At 43.3% G+C, this 22,913-nt stretch overlaps 1 protein-coding gene across 2 annotated transcripts in view; it reads right to left on the bottom strand.

The window, feature by feature from the left end:
• The window catches only part of si:dkey-49n23.1 (semaphorin-3D), a 98,037-nt gene that overhangs the window by 31,381 nt on the left and 43,743 nt on the right, over positions 1-22,913 (bottom strand). The gene's annotated exons all lie outside the window — the stretch shown is intronic.

Genomic DNA, 22,913 nt, shown 5'->3' with positions numbered 1-22,913 from the left:
AAACTTGTATCACACAAAGAGCAATGACAGGTTGCTGACTGGTAAATCATCAGCACTGAAGTTGTGCCAACCAATCAAACATGGCGCTTCTGGCAGTTTTACTGGGAGTCAGAGAGCGTTCGTAACTTAAAGGGAAACACGACAAAGTTCAAAATATACTCTTTGCATGAAAACACCTCGAAATCCATCAACAGTAAGTGTTTGGTTAAATTTAGCAACAGTGTTCAAACATCTTTATACAGGAGACTCCTCTGACCTGCAGCAGTCTGCTCTGTGATGTGTCCTGGCAGGCTTTTAACCACCAACCAATCATTTGTTATTAAATTACCATCTTTGCATTTATATAAACTCATGAGCTGTTTCCTTCTTCAGGGTTTCTGTTTGTGTATCCAAGGCTCCAAACTGACATAAGCAACGGTTACAGGTAAAAACAGGACAAAAGGGTGAAAAGTGTTCGTGTAAAGCAGAGGCAGCTTTGTTCTTTAGCTGGAGATTAAAACGAAAAACCAGTTAAAGTGTTTCATGGACTGTTTCCTTCAGTTATCTTGGAGCAGTTTTCACTTTAATATAAACTGCATGGGTTGCATTAACGTTAAAATTCCCCCGCGGCTGTTGAAGCTCACGTATCTCAGAGAAACTCGATTCTCAAAAGGCAAATCAGGATGAATGAACCTCACACTTCCTGCACCTCCGTCCGTTCAAACTCCGGCTGAAGCTGCATTCCTGCTGAAGTGTCCACTAGGAAAGGACACAAATAACACTCAGAAAGGAGAGTGGATGAGGAGAGAGTCCAAAGAGAATCATTAGTCACACATTTTTATTATGATTAAATCATTTTCACCCCTCAAGCTCTTTGAGCTCCTTGAAAACACTGAATTAATTTCCCACAGAGGCGGTGACCCCGCCGATGCCGAGACGGGGGAGAGGCCGAGTTTTGTTAACGCTTGCAGATAAAAACGCGGCGGTTAGATAAGAACTCGCAGGATTCCTCGTCTGCCCGAGCGGCCTGCCTGCTCTGCATCGTGTCTTCCCCACTATCACAGAACCAAAAACGCCTCACATACAACACGGCGGCAAAGATCAGACAAACGCACACTTGAGGACACTGTGGACAGCGATTACACGTGCACGTGTGCTTTCATGGAGCACAACCTGGTGTGTGTCAGCTGAGGGGTGTTTCTCACGTCACGCTGAAAACATCTGGTTCTCTGCTGAACTCTGACAGGAAGTCTGGCAGCATCACCGACCGGCCTGACAGCCACAGCATCCATATCACAGTTCATCTGGAAGGTTAACGTGTGGAGGTAAAAAGGTAAAACTCACAATCTAAACATCTCTGAGAAAACCTTTGCTCAATGTAACTTATTTAAAATGAAGACAGAAGGTTGTTATTCCAGTCAATAACTCAGAGCAGTAATATTGTGGTTATGAAACTCTCTGGCACATATGTGCAGCATATTTCAAGGATTATTGATATAAATAGTTCCAGCAGTGGCCCAAAAATTCAATATTTACCACAACTATGTTCTTATTTTCCTGAAGGACGCTGGCGTGTTCTGAAACAACGCCTTGATTAGTCAGAATTTCTGCATCTTATCGCTTTAACGTTAGCCATCTGCAGAGGTTCCTTCCTGTTCTCTGTCCAGTTCATTTCTTCTTGATTTTACTCAAAGTCTGAGACGTTGAGCTTTAAATTCAGCTCCTGAGAAATCACCGTCTTCTCTTCTCGACATTCTCGCCTCTCCGCACTGAACTTTATATCTGTGAATAATTATCAGCTGCTGCAGTAACACAAAACTCAAAAACGGCACCGACACACTCAGAGTGGTGTCAGCTCAAGTCTCAGTTTGGTTGAGATCCGACCACATCAACAGAAGCTGGTCGCAGGTGGGTGGAGCTGAACTGCATCATGCTGCATGTTGCAGAGTCTGTCCAGAAGAAAACGTAAAGGCAAACAAACAAAACTGTGCTCTTTGCAGCGTCCTCGACTCGTTTTTGTTTAACGGGCTCATGAACGACCGTGAGGTCGAAGTAAAGACAAACAGCTGCCGCACATCTGGTGGAGTCACACACATTGTATTGATTATCATATAGTTAGGGCTGGATCCCTTAGTTATTACATAGGTTATTATAGGTGTAGGCTGCTGGGGGATTCCCATGATGCACTGGGTGTTTCTTCTTCACTCACTATGTGTTAACAGACCTCTGCTGAATCATATCTGTTATTAATCTCTGTCTCTCTCTCTGTCTTCCTTCTCTCACCCCAACCGGTCGCAGCAGATGGCCCCGCCCCTCCCTGAGCCTGGTTCTGTCGGAGGTTTCTTCCTGTTAAAAGGGAGTTTTTCCTTCCCACTGTCGCCAAAGTGCTGCTCATAGGGGCTCATATGATTGTCAGGTTTTTTCTCTGTATGTATTATTGTAGGGCCTACCTTACAATATAAAGCGCCTTGAGGCGACTGTTGTTGTGATTTGGAGCTGTATAAATAAAACTGAATTGAATTGAAAAGTTCAGTGAAATCACAGAAACATGAAATTTCGCCCCACAAAAAGCAAAACAAAGCACAGCCAGGCTGAGGACTCACAATCAAACACAACAGAGAGGACAGCACTGCACACCTGCACAGAGACTCAGCACAGACCAGGGAGAGAAGGGTTACGGACAGGTGAAGTCAATTAGACTCTGATGAGGGCAGGTGAGAGAAGGAGGGGAAATAACCTTCAAAATAAAACAGGAAGTGAACTGAAAGCAGGGCAGAGGAAACATGAAAAATGACAGGATTCCAATAAAAAATAAGCACATATAAGAAAAGGGGCCGTGACAGTTAAAGATTCAAATGCTGTGAAAATAAACACAAACTACAAATTATCAATTTGAAAGGTCACATAAAGGTTCTTTTTCAAAACAACACAAATGTGTTTGAGTGTCCAAATGCATGATTTCCCCCGAGGAGACGCACACAATGATGTGCTGACAGTTTCTTGACTGGAGCACAGTGATCCCTCTGTTTCAGCGCGCAGCGTCACCGTACACGCACACAAGCTGCAACACATCGCCTCACTTAGCACATGCTAACACTTAGAGGCGACCCCGGGGAGCGGGCCATCGCACCGCTCACGTGTTCAGAGTTTGGACTCAAATGAAAGGAGGTCTGTAGATGACAGAAACCAAACCACAGCCAGCCCGACACCTTGGCCACGGAGCCGGTGAGGGCCGCCTTGTTCTCCATTTGCACAGGAAACTGCCGCTCTTTTCGTACCTCCCAGCGGAACGTGAACACATTTTTCAGGGTTTTTTGGACACACACATTTGCAGCGAACTAAAGAGCAGAAATCTCACATTATCCATCTCCCAGGAGGCATCAAAGAAAAACATTCTGCAATTTACTGAAATAACAAGAAGATTTTATAGTTCAGAGAAATATGCTGGCATGTGTTTCAGACTACTCGCGTCTATAAAACTAACGAGGGAAACCATATTTAATATTTAAAGCCATTCAATAGCTCAGAGATTAAAAAATACTGACAACAAACAATTAAACTGTAAAATGAGAAAAGGCCAAATATAGGAACGAGAAAACTACAAAATGTAATATTAATGGCTGTATGTCGTCTTTACCTTTGATGATACAGTTTCTGTGTGTGTGTGTGTGTGTGTGTGTGTGTGTGTGTGTGTGTGTTTTCTCTCCTGTGCTCAGTCATTAAAGACTACAACTGGATTTTCAGGATGACTTTGTAGCAAATTTATGTTGGACCAGTAACGATTGCCTTTAATTTCCTTTGCATGTCCTGTTTGAATCGTGACGCTAACATTAAACACGAGTTCCTATAAGGTCAGCATGTGGATGGTGAATCTGAAGTTTGCTCCAAATGCTCAGTTTGACACGTTTTTTTCTGCTCTTGGATCAGTCTGACGTCAGAGAGAGAGGATATCCTTATATGGCACTTTCACCTGCAAGCCCCACACACACCTGATGTTTGAACCCTCCATTTATAAGGGAAAGCCAATCAGAAGAGAGCTAGCTTAAAGGCAGACGAGCTAAAATGGTTTATTTCAGACTGGGATGAACTCCACAAAAGGCCCGCAGAACATATACAGGGATTATTTTGAAGCGTGGATCATGCAAAATTACTTTATTAGGGTCCATGTATGTGATTAAAATCTTTATATATTAGTTACATTATGCATATATTATCATCTTAGTTTTAACAGAGCATTTTAGTGCTTCAGTTTTAAACGAGAAAAGGCTCTAAGGGTGAGAGTGCTCCTCATTTTATCCTCCAACTAGTTCTGGAAACGAGCAGCCTTCTGAAAAAGGTCACAGGCTGTTCATTGTTTAGCTTTTAGCTCGGAGCCTTCTTTGTAATTATTTGTGGTTTGTGGTTGTGAGCATTAGTTATATGACTCCTTAATAAAAAACTTTTGGTACTTAATCATCAGGATACTCCTCGTACATACATGGGAACTGTACAGCAGGCTTTCCAAGGCAGACACTTTATTTTCCAATAAAATGTTAAGTAACAAAAATGCAGGTTTGCACGAGTGCGAGAAAAATCATTGAAAAACTTGTTTGCGGCACCAAGTTAAAGTTCAGGCCCTGAACCAAACTTTACCCACAGAGGCTGCGACGTGTTTCCTGGTAATGAGATCGGGGTAACACATAACTCCTGGTGGGCTCTGACACTGGACTCGTCTGTTTGTTATTTTAGTGAAGTCAGGTAGCGGCGTCTCTCTTCTCCTCCGTTTATTTGACATCGGTGACGGGACACATGTGGAAAAAAAACGCCCCAGAAGCCACGTTTACCTGCCTCCGCCGGGCCAGCGCGCTCTGACATTAAAGAGGTCTCGTGTAAAGCTCACTCATTGGTCTTTACTTCAGTGTTTTCTGTTCATGTTCTTTTTTTTAAGCTGCTAAGCTGTAAAGAAACACCTAGCTGTTAGCAGCTAGCCACAGTTGAGACGCGCTCGTATTTCTGTCTCCATGGAAACAGGTTATGTAAATACAGTTTGACTGACTGAAGTTTGGCCACAGCTCACATTTCAATCCCAGTCAGAACTGGTGACGGTGGATGATGTTTGCTTTTCATAGCGGATCCGGTGGCGGGCAGTCGGCCAACACCGCGCTCGAGTGAAGGACGTGAGGCGGGTCAGCCAGAGTGAACGTCACAGTATCAGAAACTTAATTGGTGCCTGTGTTTTCTTATCTAGACACGACTCTGACCACCTCGTCTTCCCTCCATCACTTCTTCCCTTCGACGCCATTTTCCTCTTTAACCTTTCGACCCGTCCTCTGCATCAAAGCTGCTTATGAAATCATGAAAATGTGACTTTCACCATCGAATCATCACCTTAAGGTCTGCAGCGTCTCTTTCACTCAGATTTCCAAATCACACAGGACGATAAAAAGCCTCTGGTGACTTCATTAAGGAAGTTTTATTAAAAACTTGACCCAAAAGATGCAGCTTTACATATTCACCCTTTAAACTCCTTGAGCATCGCAGCAGGTGATGCATTTTCTGTCCTGTTTAACAAACCGGCACGCCGCATTCAAAGCTCCGTCCTTCTCTTTCTGTCTCTGCTTTGTCTACACAAAGTTCACAGGGAAGTTCGTGACCTCGAAGCATGACTTCACATGTTTTGAAACTCGGTCTTGAATGCATTACGGAGACTGCAGCTGACGGCCAGCTGTCCGCCAACGTGTTCTCTGTCTGGATCGCATGAAATAACCTCCCATTAGTCTGTGTTGCTCATCCAAAAAAAGCGTCTTTGAAAAGAGAAATAAAACAAACTAGCACGCTATTTTCACGCCTCAGTTCTCATCCCCACCCGTGGCCTCAATACTAATGAGATTTTTCTAATTCTCCACAATAAACTGTGTAACCTGTAAACCAGGAGCACATTCAAGGTCTTTGTTTGTAGTGCAGGAAATACAAGCAGAGGAAAAGTCGCGCTATCACATGTACTGCTGTCGCTCTGCTTTTCTCTTTAAGGACAACAGAAACAGTGATGGTAAAATCAAAGAAGCAGCTGCGCTCACAAGTCTGACACCAGTTTGTCACCACAGTAATTATAGTTTCTCAGCTTCGGTGTGATGTTTTCCATGATTTAGATACAACAGAATTGTTGTTTGAGGTTTTATGTGTCCTCAGGCAGACCTCATCTCTGCGCCTGATCAGGATTTGTGCTCTGAATCAGATTAACAGCCACAAAAAGGGACGTCGAGGGTTAAAAGTTGAACTCACAGCAAAAGAAACCTCAACACCGTATCCCCCAAAATTCTGTTTGGATTGAAATGTAAATTCTGTGGTTTGTGAAGATTAATGTAACAGTACATGTACCACTAAGGTGTTTCACAGTGCAGCTTCCACCTGTTGTGTTAAACTTCTGCATGTTCCTGCACACGCTTTGCAGCAGGTGTGTTACCAGGACTTTGATCCGGTTCAGAGGAAGGCTCAAGTGTTTTGTACTGATGATGAATAAAGGCTGAATGATGGCTGGCAGCAGCTGTGTGAATGAAGGACCTCACTCACTGAAGATAATCACACTCAAACACTCACCGCCTCTTTGTGGAGTCCTTCAAACCTCTCACAGCCTTAAGCCCGCCGGCTTCCACCCTCTTTAGAGTCATTTCTCAGAATTCCTCCCAGAAGCACGTTGTTCTTGATTACCTCGCTTCCTCCTCTGCACTCAGTGCTCTCCTTTCTCCTCCTCTCAGCCTTTTATCTCCGACCTAATGTAAGAAACTTAAGACACAAAGAAGCCCACGTACCTCTTTCTCTTCCTCCTAACCACCTCTTACAGCTGATCAAACAACAGGCTCCAGCTTTGTTTTTTAGCTTCCTTTACTTTCTCTTATTTATACAGCACCAAATCACCACAACAGTCGGCTCAAGGTGCTTTATATTGTGCAGTAGAGCCTACAGTAATGCATACAGAGAGAAACCCAACAATCATATGACCCCCCCTAGGAGCAAGCACTTTGGTGACAGTGGGAAGGAAAAACTCCCTTTTAACAGGAAGAAACCTCCAGCAGGGAGGGGCGGGGCCATCTGCTGTGATTGGTTGGGATGAGGGTTTGTCACTATCGTGTACCTGAAGGAGCACATGGACGGAGACAAAGGCGCTCGTTTCAGAACATTTAATGAAATCTCATCCTTTTATACACCAGAGGGCGAGACATGATGTTTGTGCTGATTTTAGACATGAAAAGCTGTTTTTGACTCAAACACACAAACAAATATGATCAAATCATACAAAAAACAACCATGACTGGATTTTAAATCTCAACATAAATCTCAGCATGGTGCACTTTGATGTTCCTTCTAAAGGTCGTCTCTTAGTAAACACAAACTGTAATTTAATCCAGTGTTGATAAAGATATTAAGTCTAAAATCCTGCTACAGTTACTGGATTTTGCAAAATGTTTGTTTATTGAAAGAAAAGACAAACGTTGGCCTACAGCATGAGCTCAGGTTGGAGCAGATGAGCAGATGTTTTGTGTATGTATTCACAGGGTTATCCAACATGAATCAATTAACTTTTTTTATTCGGGAGACGATGGATGAGGAGACGACTCACACACCCTCGTCTCCTAATCGTTTAACTGTCTGTGCTGAATCTTGGCCTCGGCTCGTTCCTCCCTGCGTTGTGCGCGAGACTCGTCTAAACTCATGAAGCTGAACAGATCAGAGGAAAAAGGCAGATTTTGACAGTAAATTCTTTAACATCGGGATCATTTCTCTCTAAGCATCTTTGATCCTTCTCCCATATCTTCTTCCTTTAAGCCCCCCACGTCACGGCCCCTCGAAGCTCTAAATCACAGCTAAAGAGTTTCCTTTTGAACCTTGACACAGATAACTGCAGGCATTTAATAGATCAAGTTTCAGGACTTTAAAATGATGAAAACCACCTCAGATGCATAGCTAAGATAACTCCAGCAGCTATTATTACACCGGTCGGGCCACATTTATTTTTCCTTAATTTAGCCTGCCAAGCCGACTGCTGTCAGGCGCAGTTGACAGAAATCAAACTGACAGACGTTTACTTTCAGCTCTGATGATGAGGTTTCATCGCCGGCTTCCTTCTGCCAGCGCTTCTCGTTGTTTTACTAAATACACGACTGAAAAACGTCTCCTATGACATTTTTAGTCTAATCAGCACCTGATCAGTGTTTGCATTATGACCCTTCACACAAATTATTTTACACTGTGTATCCAGTTAATTGGAAAGGGAAATTAAATTTTTATTATCAGTATTAATGTTCTTTATCTCCCACCATCTACACCAATCTATCCTGACTCCCTGCAAAACTTAACTACATCAAAATGAAGGATAACGTATAAAAATGTCGGATTTATTCAAATTGAATGCAATACTTTTGATGAACCCCTTAAATTAAAGCAGGAAGCCTGCGCTTCAGTCCGGCTGTGTGCAGTCGCATCTATGATTTAATACTGACTGCAGTGTGAATGCACAGCGTACAGAGCACAGACGCAAAATTACAACAACTATCACTGTTAAAATATTACAGAAAAATAGGTGAACATGATTTTATGTCTACAAAAAATCTAAAATGATTCTGTTAGTTTTCGGGAAGCAAACTTTGCATCCATGTGAATCCATCCGTGTGAGACACTGAACACTTTTAAAACTTAAAGAAGCACTTTGAGGTTTCCAGCAGGAGGATTCCTCCCAAACAGGAAGTGGAAAAGCACCGATCACAGTTCACTTCATTCACCAAATCATCATATTTACCACATTTAACTTAGCTTCATTTTTTTAACTAGTTTGTTCAAGTTTATGTGTACACAACTGACCAGATGACAGCCAACATCTTCCTGCTATTATGCTGCTTTTATTAAAAGCTCCTGACGGTGAGGACGACCTCCACCGTGATCCAGGGGCTGCCGACACCCCCGGCTCTCTGTAAATGGCACTCAGGCTCATGGATCAATGATCATGACAGTTTTGAATATTAATAATCATGAAACTGGGCTCACAGTTGGTTGTTAGTCAGTGGTACTAGCATTGCTATTATGCAAATGTACTGCTTTATACGTCTGAAGAAGCCTGCAGGCAGCGGAGACTGCAGAAGTCGCGTCGGTGTGAGTGCTGAGACATTTCTGCACGCAGGTGAAGCTGCAGGCGCCTCGTGTTCACGCTGTTAACGCTTTACACTGGAAGTCGTGAAAAACAGTCATATTCATTCAAACACTGGTCCTGGCCGCGGGACAGAGAGGCTGAGAGAGAGGAAATACACGTTGCACTTTAAATCATCACGTGTGAAAGTCATTTATCTTTTGTGACTTTTAGACTTTCAGGCATTTTATACAAAAAGTCACATTATGCTGTGTTTCTACTGGAACCTGCACTGCTGTGAAGTCTCCAGATGTTTTAGAAAGGAGGAAACACAACATGGATAAAACTGTATGTTTACTTTGATTTATTATAAGTACTGTGTGTTTGTAGCTGCTTTAGGAGAACAGGACCTGTTTTTGTTCATCTCTGTGGATTTCTGACTAACACCAGTAACACTTACCTGCTTGGTGACCAGTTTGTGAGGTTTTAACAATTAAATGAGACAACAAACGCCAAGAAATCACATCCTGCAGGACGTTTCACATTCTGAGTCTTTACCCAGTCTCAAGAGTCTGATTTAAAACAGTGAAGACTTTATACTGTTTTATTTAGTTACAAGAGTCCAAGTAAACTGTAGTAAAAATCCTTTGTTAATCCAACAGTTCATACGGCTCTTGTTTTTCTCTTGTTTGCATGTTTTTTCTTAGTACAGTTAATTAATCAGAAAGTTCTTAGATTTATACTAAAACTCACTTTTGTGATTCCTGAAAACTTGCTAATGTTTGTTGCTTAACGTCTATTTAAGATGTTAAGCAATCAACTTCATTCAGCTTAAACAGTGTCTCCTTATCTATAAAGGGTTTAGTTGGGAACAGCCACCATAGAAAAACAAGCTGTCTGGAGGACAGTCGTGGAATAAGGCGTCATTCCGGCCTCTCTCGTTTCAAAAAGCATCCTTCTCACACAAACGTCCCATTTTTCTTTAAACTCTTTTTGAAAGATCACATTTCTCACCGATTCGAAACACGTGTGCCGGGCATCGAGCCGCTCACACCTGTAATCGATAACTCCTCTCAGGACTGAGCTCATCTGCATCAGCACGCACAAACAAACGTGAACTTTGGCTTCGCTGCTTCACCACAACAAGCGGCGGGCTGGACTCACAGCCTCGCCCCCAAACTAAAACCACAAACTGCTTCATAACAAGATCGTAAGTCATCTAGAAGACGATACACACCCTGAGCTGTTGTTTTACTCCCTTTTTTTCCTCTGCTCGCTTTTTCTCCAAATTCAAAACAATGATAAAGACATTGGAAATGATGCGAGGGTGTGACACTTACAGTAAGAGGAAATGTGGGACTGCAGCTTTGTCTGAGCTCATATTTGCTCTGAAGTCAGTCGAGTCCTTTGTGTTCGGAGAGAGAATGAAATATGAATGTAACCCAGAGCTGTCTCCGTGTCAGAGGACGAAACAATGAGGACAAATTGAGTGATATGTAACAAAGCCGAGCCAACATTACCACAGAGGTAGAAATCATTAGCATAGCGAGTCAGAAGAAAAATGATCACCTGTCAGTCGTTAGTGTCTTCTGCAAAATCTGACCCAACACATCACACAGTGGTGACACAGCCGCAGCTTACAAATCACATTAAACGATGCCTCGTGATCTCTTTGGTCACATTTATCATCTGGATGAGGACTTGCAGCTGCCATGACTCAGTTTTTCTGCCTTTATCACTGTTTGCGTGGGTGTGGCCACACGTCAGATCCTCCCCTGGACAGAAACCCGCATCAAAAAGTTAAAAAACCTGGGAGAACATCAGAGACACAGAAGAAACATCAAGCCCGCCTGACAGAAGGTCGTCTCCGTGAATAAACAGCGTCTTACTGTAAATGTCATCCAGCTTCTGAATCCATGAAGAGATAAAAGCAGAGGACAGGAAGTTGTTCTGGAGTTTCCTTTAACAACATGTTGTCTGAAGATTTTGTGGTGCCCCAAATCAAGAGCACATTCCTCATAAACTCCGGTGCTTCCTGTCGCAGAGAGGCGCTGCCACTCTTTTCATCCTTCCTGCTAACATCTCTGTTATTTGATGGTAAAAAGCACAGAATGAAGGGCAGCTTTACTCATGCACGTGCAGCAAAAAGAGAGAACAGAGCAAAAGTAACACTGGTTTGGATTTGATGACCTGAAAGATCATCACGCCGTGCACAGGCGAGCTTCACAGCTTGGTGGTTTAACTTATCTGACTCCTGTGGTCAGTGTACTCCCCTGCTCTGAGGAATTATTCTGCTTCCACGCAGGATTAAAACCAGAGCAGGCGTCTTATGAGTGGAAAGTCTCACCGTGGAGGCCGAGCCGGCCTGTGACTTTAAAGTGATGAGGACACTTTTTTAAAGACTCCTCGGGGGCTTTCTCTCTCTCCGAGGGCTGAACCGGAATATTCCTGCTGTTTTTTCTCTCCCGTGTCCTGCCGTTTATGGGAAGAAGCGACAGGGAAGCCGATGACCTTCTTACATTCCCTTCAAATTAAATGTGCTCTGTATCTGACATCACTGCAGGAATGCGGCCTGATTTCTAACTCTGACCCATTAGCTCTTGATCACTGGGTTAGAATTACATCCTCACATTTGTTAGGCAATGTTTTGTTTTCCAATTACTAAACTCTGCTGAGAACATTGTATATATTACCTTCATCTGCATGTGATCAGCACTGAGGTTTGGCCACATGGTGAACTGGAAGCAGATAAGGGACGGTCCTGTCTCAGTGCTCAGCTGAAGAATTTATACCAGACTTAAATAAAGCTTTGTTTATGATGTTATCTCCAAACATCGGAGCGTGCCAAGTCCAAAAACGGCACAAACTCATGAGAAGAAGGACGAGAGCAACAAGCGTGCTGATGAAATCTGGTGACTTCAGCCATAACAGGTAAAACTAACTGAACTCACAGGCAACAACGAGCCTGAGAAACACACCAGAGAGGGAATCATCATTTTACATGTTAACCTGCATCACACCTGGTGAATTAAACCTTTTTACAATGATGTGTACGTCTGTAGAAGTTCATATTATAAGGCTTGACGCAACTGTACAAAAGTAGCTCTTCTGCCTCACCCGTGGCTTCTCTTATTCTGAAAGAATATCATGTGAAACCTTCACAGACAGCTTCCTGCTTCTCTCGTTCTCTTACAGCAGGCTCATTCCTTAAAGAGGAGCTGAATGCTTAACCTGATTTAGAAACGTTTACAAAGCTAGATGGTCATAAAAACATGGCTAAAGCTTCAAATAATGAGGGGCCGTCAATCAATATTACTGTTAAAGATGACATAAAGGGGGAGGGGCTAAAACTGCTCATTCCAGACACCAAGGCCCAGTATCAGACAAAGAAGAATTATTTTAAATTTCATGCAAAGCTGCCTCGGAGAGTCCAGAAAGCAAAAAAGTGCAAACAGGCACAGGTTTCAGGTCTAATCTTACATGGATGCGTCTTCAGCGCGAAGCTGAGCTAAATAAAACCTGGGTTTGTGTCTCAGCACGTAGACAAGAAATGTTCTCACCAACTTCCATGTCGGAATATTTCTTTAATGTTTCATAGTTCTGGTGAGTTAATGTAATAGCTGATCAGCAGGGAATCAATTATAGAAATTCTTTAAGGAAACAGTCAGTGATCCAAGGAAAAGTCAGGCCAGAGCCTAAAAGCAGCGCAGGGACTGCGTCTGCATGTTTCTGCTGGTGTTTTCTTTTTTTAAAGTTCTCCAAACTGCCAATCTGCTGCAGCTGGACACACAAACAAGATTTGGACTCTGGTAGTTTATTAATGATAAAATCCAATTATCTCCAGCTCAGAGAGATCGGTCCATCGTGGAGTTTGTTTTTGGCTAAATGGATTATGTGCCAATATTCTGGACAGAAAGAGAGAAACTCCTACACAACGAATACAGAGGTTTGCTGTGTTTCCTCTGGGAGAATATTGCTGTGCTTGTGTAACATAACCACACACACACATATTCTCACACACACACACACACACACTCACACACACACACACACTCACACACACACACTCACTCATGTGTTACGTACTTTTAAGGAGGCTGTAGTGTTAGAGTGTGTTTGGTAAACACTGCTGGTGAAACAGAGTGAGCTGTCAGAGCAAGTCGAGTATAACAGAGTGTGTGTGTGTGTGTGTGTGTGTGTGTGTGTGTGTGTGTGTGTGTGTGTTTAATCACTCTGAGTGTTTGCTGAAACAAACAGCTGCCCATTTCCTCCCTCCCTCTTCAGTCACTTATAGAAAGGCAAAAATGTGTGTGTGTGTGTGTGTGTGTGTGTGTGTGTGTGTGTGTGTGTGTGAGATTAAAGCCATGCCATCAGTACATGTAGCTCATAAAGCTACAAGCTGTGACGCTGTTATCTGTAACCACAGCCTCTTATCTGGTAACGAGTTAAAGATCGAAGGCAACTGTCAGCTCCCCACCGTGCAACGTTAACCAGCGTCTATGAGGTGTGTGTGTGTGTGTGTGTGTGTGTGTGTGTGTGTGTGTGTGTGTGTGTGTGTGTGTGTGTGTAAAATCCCCCTCCTCCTCCTTCCATCATGCAATGCCAGCAGTGAAAACAAGGAAATGACGGCTTTATAAAACCGAACAGGAAGATCCTGAACTTGTATTAAAAGCTGCACAGAGAACCAGAACAACCCGAACGATGAGATTAAATCTACAACAAAAAGCCAAATATGAGCCTCTGGTAACACTTCAGGCGTCCTGTGAGGACTAGTTCATCTGTCCGTCGTGTCCTCTGAACAGGAACATTACAAACTCAACCTGTGTTTTTGCTGTGCACGTTAAAACGTGTGCCATATATCTGCTTAAACTGGTAACAATTACCACAGTTTCATCACCCTTATGTTTATTTTTCCCACTCACACATTAATCCACACATCTAACCAAACTCAAACCTCATCTGAACTTAACACCAACCCAAACTTTGCAGCGTCTCAGTCACCCGACCAGCTCAAAACATCATTTCTTAGTTAGGAGCTACACAGGTGTTTACCTTCATCCTGTGGATATATACAGAAGCGCCCGGCTACAGAGGTTCACAGAATAAATGAGCAGTTGCTTCGTTGCCTGGTCATGAAGATTTTCTTTTTCAGGTCCCTTTTACTCACTTTGCCAAATTTAAGAGGGGATCCTCCAGCTGTGGTGACACTTTTCATCTACATTTCAAGTTTTTGAGTTTATTAAATATGACTCTGAGCGTTCAGTCTGAGCTAAGCTAACTGTGACCGAACGGAAACCAAGACTTCCCCTAAAATTCAGGTCACTGTATATTATGGAGACTTTGTCTTTGTCCACAAACAGAGGCGTGTCTCTATAAGGCGATTGTATAAACACATCAAGACCCCGACAACCACACACACACACACACACACACACACACACACACACACACACACACACACACACACACACACACACACACCTTCAGCCAGCACAGTTTTAATTAACCGCCGTCACCCCTCTCTGCCCTCCTCTCTCTGTTCCTTCGCTGCTCTGCTTCGTCTCAGGTGGTTGACAGCTTCATTAACCTCAGGAAACCGACCTACCAACGTGTCATCTCTCCCTCTCCTCCTCCCCTCCTTCCTTCCTTGCCTCCTTTCAAGGTCCTCTTTTCTCTACCTCCCTTCTTTCGCTGACACCTTACCCTCCAAAAATGTCTCATCATTTATCATGACTTTTTACCTCTTTGTGTTTCTTCTCTCTTCATTTTTTGCTGCTCTTTTCCTTCCTTTTCTCCTAAATCTACCGGCTATAATCACAGCAGGGTCTAAGGTCAAAGTTTACAGTATGGCCAACGCCTCCATTCCCCCCCCCACACACACACAGGCCGCATTCTTGACCTGATATTTCAGTAACAGTTCAGGTTTTTTGTGGATGTTTTGCCATCGTGGCCAAAGTGAATCAGCGCTGACAGACTCCCCGCAGCAACAAATCTTTCTATCGACAAATCTGATCACACACCTCGGATTAAAGTGCATGTGGGCTGCAGATGTGTAGGATGTTTGTACATACTCAAATATGCCAGTTGGTGTTTTTATATGTGTCAGAGGGGCCAGCTATCACAATAATGTGTGCAGAGATAACACCCGTTGGCTCTGGACTGTCACAGCTATCAGTAGGTGCTTTTACGTGTGTGTGTGTGTGTGTGTGTGTGTGTGTGTGTGTGTGTGTGTGTGTGTGTGTGTGTGTGTGTTGCATCTGAAAAATTCCCATCCCACAGTCCCACATGAGGTCAGCGTGTTTAAGTTGGATTTTTTCCACACGAGTGTCAAAACTCCTCGTCAATATGCGAAACAGCAGGAAGATGTTAAATCTGCTCTAAACCAACACAGGCGTCCATCCCTGAAACAATAAACCCAAACACACTTATACATATACATATTTATATACATATGACTTTGGAAATGTAGCCAAAGTCCAGAGGACTGGAGTTTCTCTCACTTTGCTGTCTGAATGTGAGCGTTTGGCGTTGGTTTTTCCTTCGCCTTGAGCACCGAATGTGTGAAGAGTTCTGACACAGAACACAAGATTTCACAAAGTGTTTGAAAGCTGTTTATTTATACTCTGCACAACCCTACACTGCTCCGACAGCTAACATGTAGTTTCACATTTACATCACGGCTCTGACCGTTTGAGCCTTCAGGTCTCACAGCTCCGTGTTTGACAGACTCGGTTTGCTGCCTCGAGATGTAACATGTCAGTTTCACTGGTAACAACCTCATTTTTTAAATGCACGAGCTTTGAGTGTCCTCACAGTCTAACACACTTTCACTTGCTGTGTGAAGAAGAACTGATCAGTTACTCCTGCTGTTCTCTGTTAGATTAACAGAAGCTGGTGGTTGAATTTGTTTACTGTTGGATTCCAAGTAGCTGCAGCGAACAGCTGGTTACCAAGAGTCTGATGGTTAAACATCCTCAGCCTCTGATCACCTGGTGGAAGGCAACCTGTCTGCAAACAGTCCCAGCCCGACTCAGACTGACTGAGTCCTGAGACTCCAAAGTGAAGATAGGAACTGATGACGAGCGGTCACAATCTGGCACCGTCCTGAAGGCGAGCATTTCAGAAGGAATGAGATCACTGCACACGCTGACAGTTATTCTGATTGTAACAACTGCTGTGACTGCTGCATTGTGTTTTTATCTCAGTGAGTGGAAATACGTTTGCAGCTTTTAGCTGAAGAGTGAAGCCGGTGCAGAATTACTTTAAACCTGCATTGCTACTGATAACCAGCAGGGGGCGACTCCTCTGGCTGCGTTCTGTTTGGTGATGGCTTCATGAGCTCAATAGTTTCAACTCATATTGAGTTAAACATTTACTTCTTTTTGTAAATGAACGCAAAACAGAGAGGATGTTGAATTTTGTCCTGAATGATTCGTTTTTTGTTTTGCACATTTAACAACTTGCTGAAACGCTCTCAGACTGCACCAACCCCACCTAAAGACTGTTTCCATGACTACAGCTAAAAAGCGGCCACAACTGTGCATTTCTCTCCAACTCCAATGTCGTCATCACAAGAAGATGCCGTGGTGGAGTTAGACTTGAGTTTATGTTCTGGGTTTTAAGTTTGTTTGTGATTTGCTGTTTAGCTCCAGGCTGTGCTCACACTCGGCACAGCTGTCTCGCTCTGCACCCGGGCACCTTCATCCACCTCTGGCATGTATTCACACTCCACAACACCAACCGTTTGTCTGAACTTCTCAAACCTCCTCTCTTTCACAGGCTCCGTCTCTCCGTCTCCCTCCAACAGCCTTTTGAAAAGCACTCTTCGAGGACAGAGAGGTTCATGATTTCATAGGTTTTGTTAAGATCACCTCTACAAGTGAGCAAGTGTTACACTTAATGCCATTATGAGTGGATCGCAGAGCAACTGTCGCGTGATCACATAATGTCATCACATAGTTTTGGTTGCCAAGTCCTGCACAAGTTCCCTCATCACCAGTGAAAGGTGAAACGTTAACGTCGATGCATTTAAATACACTCCAAAGCTGTGTTTTAAAATTCAGACAGCTTAACATAGACTAATCTTAATGTATGTCTCACAGTCATGAGCGAAATGTCCGCAGTATAAACACCCTGTGAGCCGGGCGTCAGACATATTTACACCACAGCTGAGCAGATCCAAACTCTGAGCTTTCATAACTCAACAAGTCCGGCATTAAACCCAGATCACTGTTACGCTCCGTCTTGAGTATAAAGCTGGTAACTGTGGGAAAAATAAACTCCTCATTATTCTGAGATTTGGTTTATCATTTTTAACAAATGCAAGGTTATTTCATTTTACACAAATGACAGCAAAGAATCTCTCTTTTAGATGGAAACCATAAAAATATATAAAGTCTCTACAGACAGGAATCCTCACATGTTGTGTAAACGCACGCCTGTGTGTAATCGTGTGATCACGTCCACGTTTACGATCTCCGCGTGATGTGTCGACAGGCTGAGAAGAGTCCGAGTCCGTCCTGTACACGTGAGAGCAAACCCTGCCTGCATGTGTCGATGCATGCGTGTGCGTGAGCGTTCATGTGTGTGAGACCAGAGGTGCAGCTGACGAATGTTTGGCTGCGTGTGTTTTCCAGAGGCCCGAAGACGATCCCAGATTAGAGCACAGACGGGAAACAACAGGATCTTTCACGCACGCCGTGGCCCCGCAACGTTTGTCGGTTTACTTTTAAGCCAATCAGGCATGCACACATCCTGCAGACACACACACTCACGGGGGTAAAGTGTGTGCGTCACAGCTGACCCAGCATCTGACCTGAGCAGGAATCCACAGAGAGCAGCCCTCATCCTGCAGCGAAGACCAGTGTGTGTGTGTGTGTGTGTGTGTGTGTGTGTGTGTGTGTGTGTTGGACTGTATAAGTGATGGAATAAACTACTTGCTCAGTCTGTGAACACATCAGAGGAACACTTCAGCCCACTCTGGTACGCACACTGGAGCAGAGATCGAACCACCAACCTCGTGATTCATAGATGCACCCAACCTCACCACCATGTAGCTGCTCATGTAGTGGACAACAAATTTCCCACGCGTGGGACTAATAAAGGTTATCTCATCTTATTTGGAAACACTGAGTATGGCAGCAACGATCCTCTATATTTCACTTGTGATAATTGGGTTGTGCCCAACACGACAACATCAAAGTGTTTATTTACCCAACTGTTTGTTCAAAGTTCAAATGATTTAACATAACTTTTCACATTTTGGTGGTTAAAGTGTCCTACTCACTGAGCACCAAACATCATTCGAGAGCAACTTGTATACACATGAAATCTGTGGAGATTTCTGTAACAGCAGAGTCGATAATAATAAAGAAATGTTGTTTATCTTAGTTTGGTACAAAGTCATGAAACATTTAACCTGTTTATTTGTCCAAATTTGACTTATGATTAAGTTTTTGTATCCTGGGAAACACTTAAATTAAAGTGAGGTAGATAACAGCCAAGGTTGATTTAAAGATGGCTGGCAAGTGGAAGACACCTGCTGAAGCTAGAGACGTGGATTATAGACTCACCAGGGAAATGTTCATTGAGGTCACTGATCAAATTCTTTTGAAAGCTCCTGTCAGGAAGAACACAGGTTTAAGGCTCTGCTTCACTTTTCACACTTAAGGACAGACACATGCTGGCTGCTAAGGTCGACCTCAAGTACTTGAGTTTGTCTGTGTTACTCCAGGATCAAAGTGTGTGGGAAAATGAAATGAAGAAAGGAAAGCTGAAGAGTTCACTCAATAAATACTGACTGACGTGAACAAAAACAGTGAATAAAAAGAGCAACTATAAAGTTTAGAGCTCAGTGTGTGTGTGTGTGTGTGTGTGTGTGTGTGTGTGTGTGTGTGTGTGTGTGTGTGTGTGTGTGTGTGTCCTGTCTGAGTATCTACCTTATAAAATATTAACAGCGCGTCTGCTGTTCATCCTGCAGCTACAAACACAGCACGAGGACCTCGGCGTGCTTCATTAAATGGAGTTCACTGCCTCCTTTTACTGCCATGAAACCACTGAGCTGCTACTGTTTCCAACGCCACACACAGACACATGTAATCCCATTACACAGCAGCAGCGTGATACTGCGAGACGTCCTCCGAGATCGGACTGTTTGGGTAAAAACGTTGAAATGGACGTCAGCTGACGGGACAGAAGAGAAGCTTCTTAGACCGCAACAGAAGCATCACAGAAAGCCACGTCTGTACTCGCAGGTGATGCCACATGTGTGGTGAAAGTGTGTGTGTGTGTAACATGTCTGGAATGTTCCATTTGACGCGTTAGCTGCATAATGCGGAAAGCAGCTCAGTTTGTTTATTTGAATCAGCTGTGTTGGATCAAGGACATCTAAAGCCTCCAGGACACCGGCCCCCGAGGCCTGGAGCTCCCCCACCCCTGCTGTACATGATGAGGCCTGGAGCTCCCCCACCCCTGCTGTACATGATACGTGTCACATAATCATAGGTGAGCTAAACGTCTCTCCATCACCTGAGTCACAGGACCAATAACAGATAGATTTGATGCACCAGTGGTTTTGCTGAAGTTTCTTGGATGTTCTATTAACTACATAGTAAGCTGTATTGTCGGAGAGATATAAGTGCAAATGGTATAAAGCAGTGGTCCTCAACCCCCGGGGCTCGGACCGGTACTGGTCCGTGAGTCGTTTGGTACCGGGCCGCGAGAGTTGAGGCTCAGGTGTGAAATGTCTGGTTTTCAGGGTTTTTATCGGTTTTCAGCGTTATTTTGTTATCGTTTTTATCGTTAACTCGGTTTTCCTGGTCTTTTCACGTGTGTTATGAATAAATCTTCTTTTTTTGCTACCGGTACTAGTTTTATTTTGTTGTATTTATCCATGACACGTTAAAGGCCGGTCCGTGAAAATATTGTCGGGCATAAACCGGTCCGTGGCGCAAAAAAGGTTGGAGACCACTGATATAAAGAGCTCCAGTAAGCTGAGGTGAAGCCACACCTCCCCGCTGAAAGCTGACAGCCACCTGCGTCTCCACCCACCTGTCAGTCAGAGACCACGCCCTAACAATTCTAAGTTATACTTAAAACAGACTATAAACATGTTCATTTCTGCTCTACAGTCTTCAACCCCGAGACGTTCGGTACCAGATTTGAGGGGACTGGCTCACTGGTGGAGCCTCAAGTGGACACTAGAGGAACTGCAGCTTCAACACTTTAGTGCTAGCTTCATGTTTTAGGCCCAGAGGTCACTGTTTGTATAGAAATCATAAATTGATGACATAAATAATTTTGATTAATTAACTATTATTAATTATTAATAAACATGCCTTAACAGGAAATTAGTTCTTTATTTATCATTTATTACCAGAAATTTTCAGCCAAAATAACTTCAGTTCAATAGGTTAAATTGTATTCATATAGCACCAAATCACAACAACAGTGCTGTACAGTAAGACCCGACAATAATACAGAATAAGTGTCTCCATGTAAGAGCTGCAGTTTCCACTGAGGTATTATGTGCTTCTGTTTTTATCTTTAATCCATCAAAATAACTTTCAGGTCTTTCCTTTTCCCTCCCTTTGTATCGCTGACATTCATTGAGTGTATTCAAATGTCTCTGACTTCGATAGTCCCGTCAGGTCCTCGGCGATTATTCCGAAACCCTCCCCTCTCACTTCAGCACAATCACTCGATTGTTACAAACAGCACAGTCACTGCTTCACTAATTCCAGTCTTCCATGTCTTCACTCATTCATTCAGCTGACAAACACTCGCTAACTGCAGCACAATGAGACCAGCCGCCCTGAACTAATTACCGCTGGATAGGAAGCAGTTGTTGGCTTTACTGGTGTTGCTGGTTGCCAAGGAGGAAGCAAGCATTCAGGGGGAGAAAAGTGTGTTAGTGTGATTGGAGCTGGATAGATGACTTCACTGGTGATTTAAGTGCTGTGCTCCTGCAGTGGAGCGCATTTTTATTTTCAATTTACGTGTCCAATTATCTCTTTAAGATGAATCTTTGTCGCATAAACCGCTGTTTTTCCTGCACTCAGAACATCAGAACAAAAATGTGCACAGTCAAAAAGGCTTTCTAATATTTTGTATCCGGTCGTTAAGTCTGACGTCACTAGCCGTGTCTGGGCTAAACTCCGCTGCAGGTCCATATATCAAATGATCACTATGGCATTACTGAGAGTTGAAAAACTGTCTAAAGTCTTTCATCTTTAATAAAATGATCAGCGTTCTGCTCTACCAGGTGTAACAATTGAGTTTAACATCCAGGCATCCATGAAAACGGAATTTATGACATTTAACGGAGTTAGAAGTTAGCAGGGAGTTAGCTCGCTAGCTTCTATCTAAATACAATATAGCATGTCCTGACTGCGGGGTTTTGGAAACAAATTAAAACGTACAGCTCTGCTTATCACTTCCAGCATAAATGAAGACAGAAAACTAAACAGCAGTGACGTTTGTAGGGTTACTGAAGTTGGGCTAGCTGGTATATAATGATGTGCTACGTGACCGCTAGCGACACAGCTATGTTAGCATAATATAAACAAGCTAACTTTTTTCCACTCGATAAAAGTTAGCGTGAGTGTTCTCGGTGGTCAGGAACAAATGTAATCGCATGGCAGGATGCTGTAAAAGGACCAAACTTCAGCCAGGAGAACAGCTGAGATAATTCATCCACAATACGAGGTTAGTCATTCATATACTGCTGCATGGGCTGGGCTGTAGTTACATCCTAAGGTTTTAAAAACTGAGCTTAAATAAATGATTAGTGGTAATAAAAGCCGAGGGAGGTCAGCAGGGATCACTGACTGTTTTAGGAGCTTTTTGAGATCAAATAGAAGAAAATACAAAACATTAAACATGTTAACAACACAAAACACAACACAATATTAAACAATATTAAACGCAGACTACTTTAGGCCCGGAAGCAGGATTCGTCACATCACCACTTAACAACCGGATAGCAGACTGGATTTGAAATAGCACAGTGAGGAAAGTGGACATGGACTTTTTTTTAGGAAGTGAAGCTGCAGTCCAGGCCTGGCAAAGCATGCCGAGACATCACGAGTCATCTGATGACGGCCCCAACCAGACTTAAAAACAACCGCACTTTGTTTTAGGATCTGTACTTTGTTTACATTTTTTGGGTCTTTCTTGGTTGTGAAAACTGACCGTAATCTCAAAGGAATCACAAACTTGTGCTAACAAAAGCTCACGTTGGTCAGACAGCCAAACAACTCAAAACAAACCACAAACTGCACATTCATCACCTTTTGGAGCTCCGTTCACCGTCACAGCGACGCTCGGCGTTAAAATGGAAAATGTATCCCTGCAGCCCACCTGCTACAGCACACACCGAGCTGTAACCTCACTACCTGAGGGGCCCACGGAGAAACAATCGGAATAATGTAAAATACAATAAAACAACATGAAATAAAACAAAGTATCTGTAAACAATCTGAATAGAAAACAACACAGAAAATATCAGATGTGACGCTAAAGTGAGTCTCCCACTTTAATTCTGCTCACTGCACTCATAAAATATTTTACTGAGTACAAAAAGCATTTGTTATCGACATTAATCAGGACGTCGCAGATCAGTGTCCTTTAAAACTCTAGGAAAGTAAAGGAAAATGTGACTTTGCTGTACGTGGGGGACATTTTTACAGCGACACAAGTCCCCGGATCACTTTGTGTATTATAGACATTACTTCACTGACAGAGTTATAAAGTTCTCTCCAGACTGCAATAAGCCCCCAGAGATTATGACTTTACTGCTGAAAAACGTTAGCCGGATACAGACAGACCGTTCTACCAT

This window comes from Haplochromis burtoni, unplaced genomic scaffold (genome assembly GCF_018398535.1).
Source record: "Haplochromis burtoni strain Fernald_Lab_line unplaced genomic scaffold, NCSU_Asbu1 Contig_117, whole genome shotgun sequence".
Classification (NCBI taxonomy): Eukaryota; Metazoa; Chordata; class Actinopteri; order Cichliformes; family Cichlidae; genus Haplochromis; species Haplochromis burtoni.
Note: the sequence above shows the minus strand (reverse complement) of the source record. Positions and strands in the feature narration are given on the sequence as shown.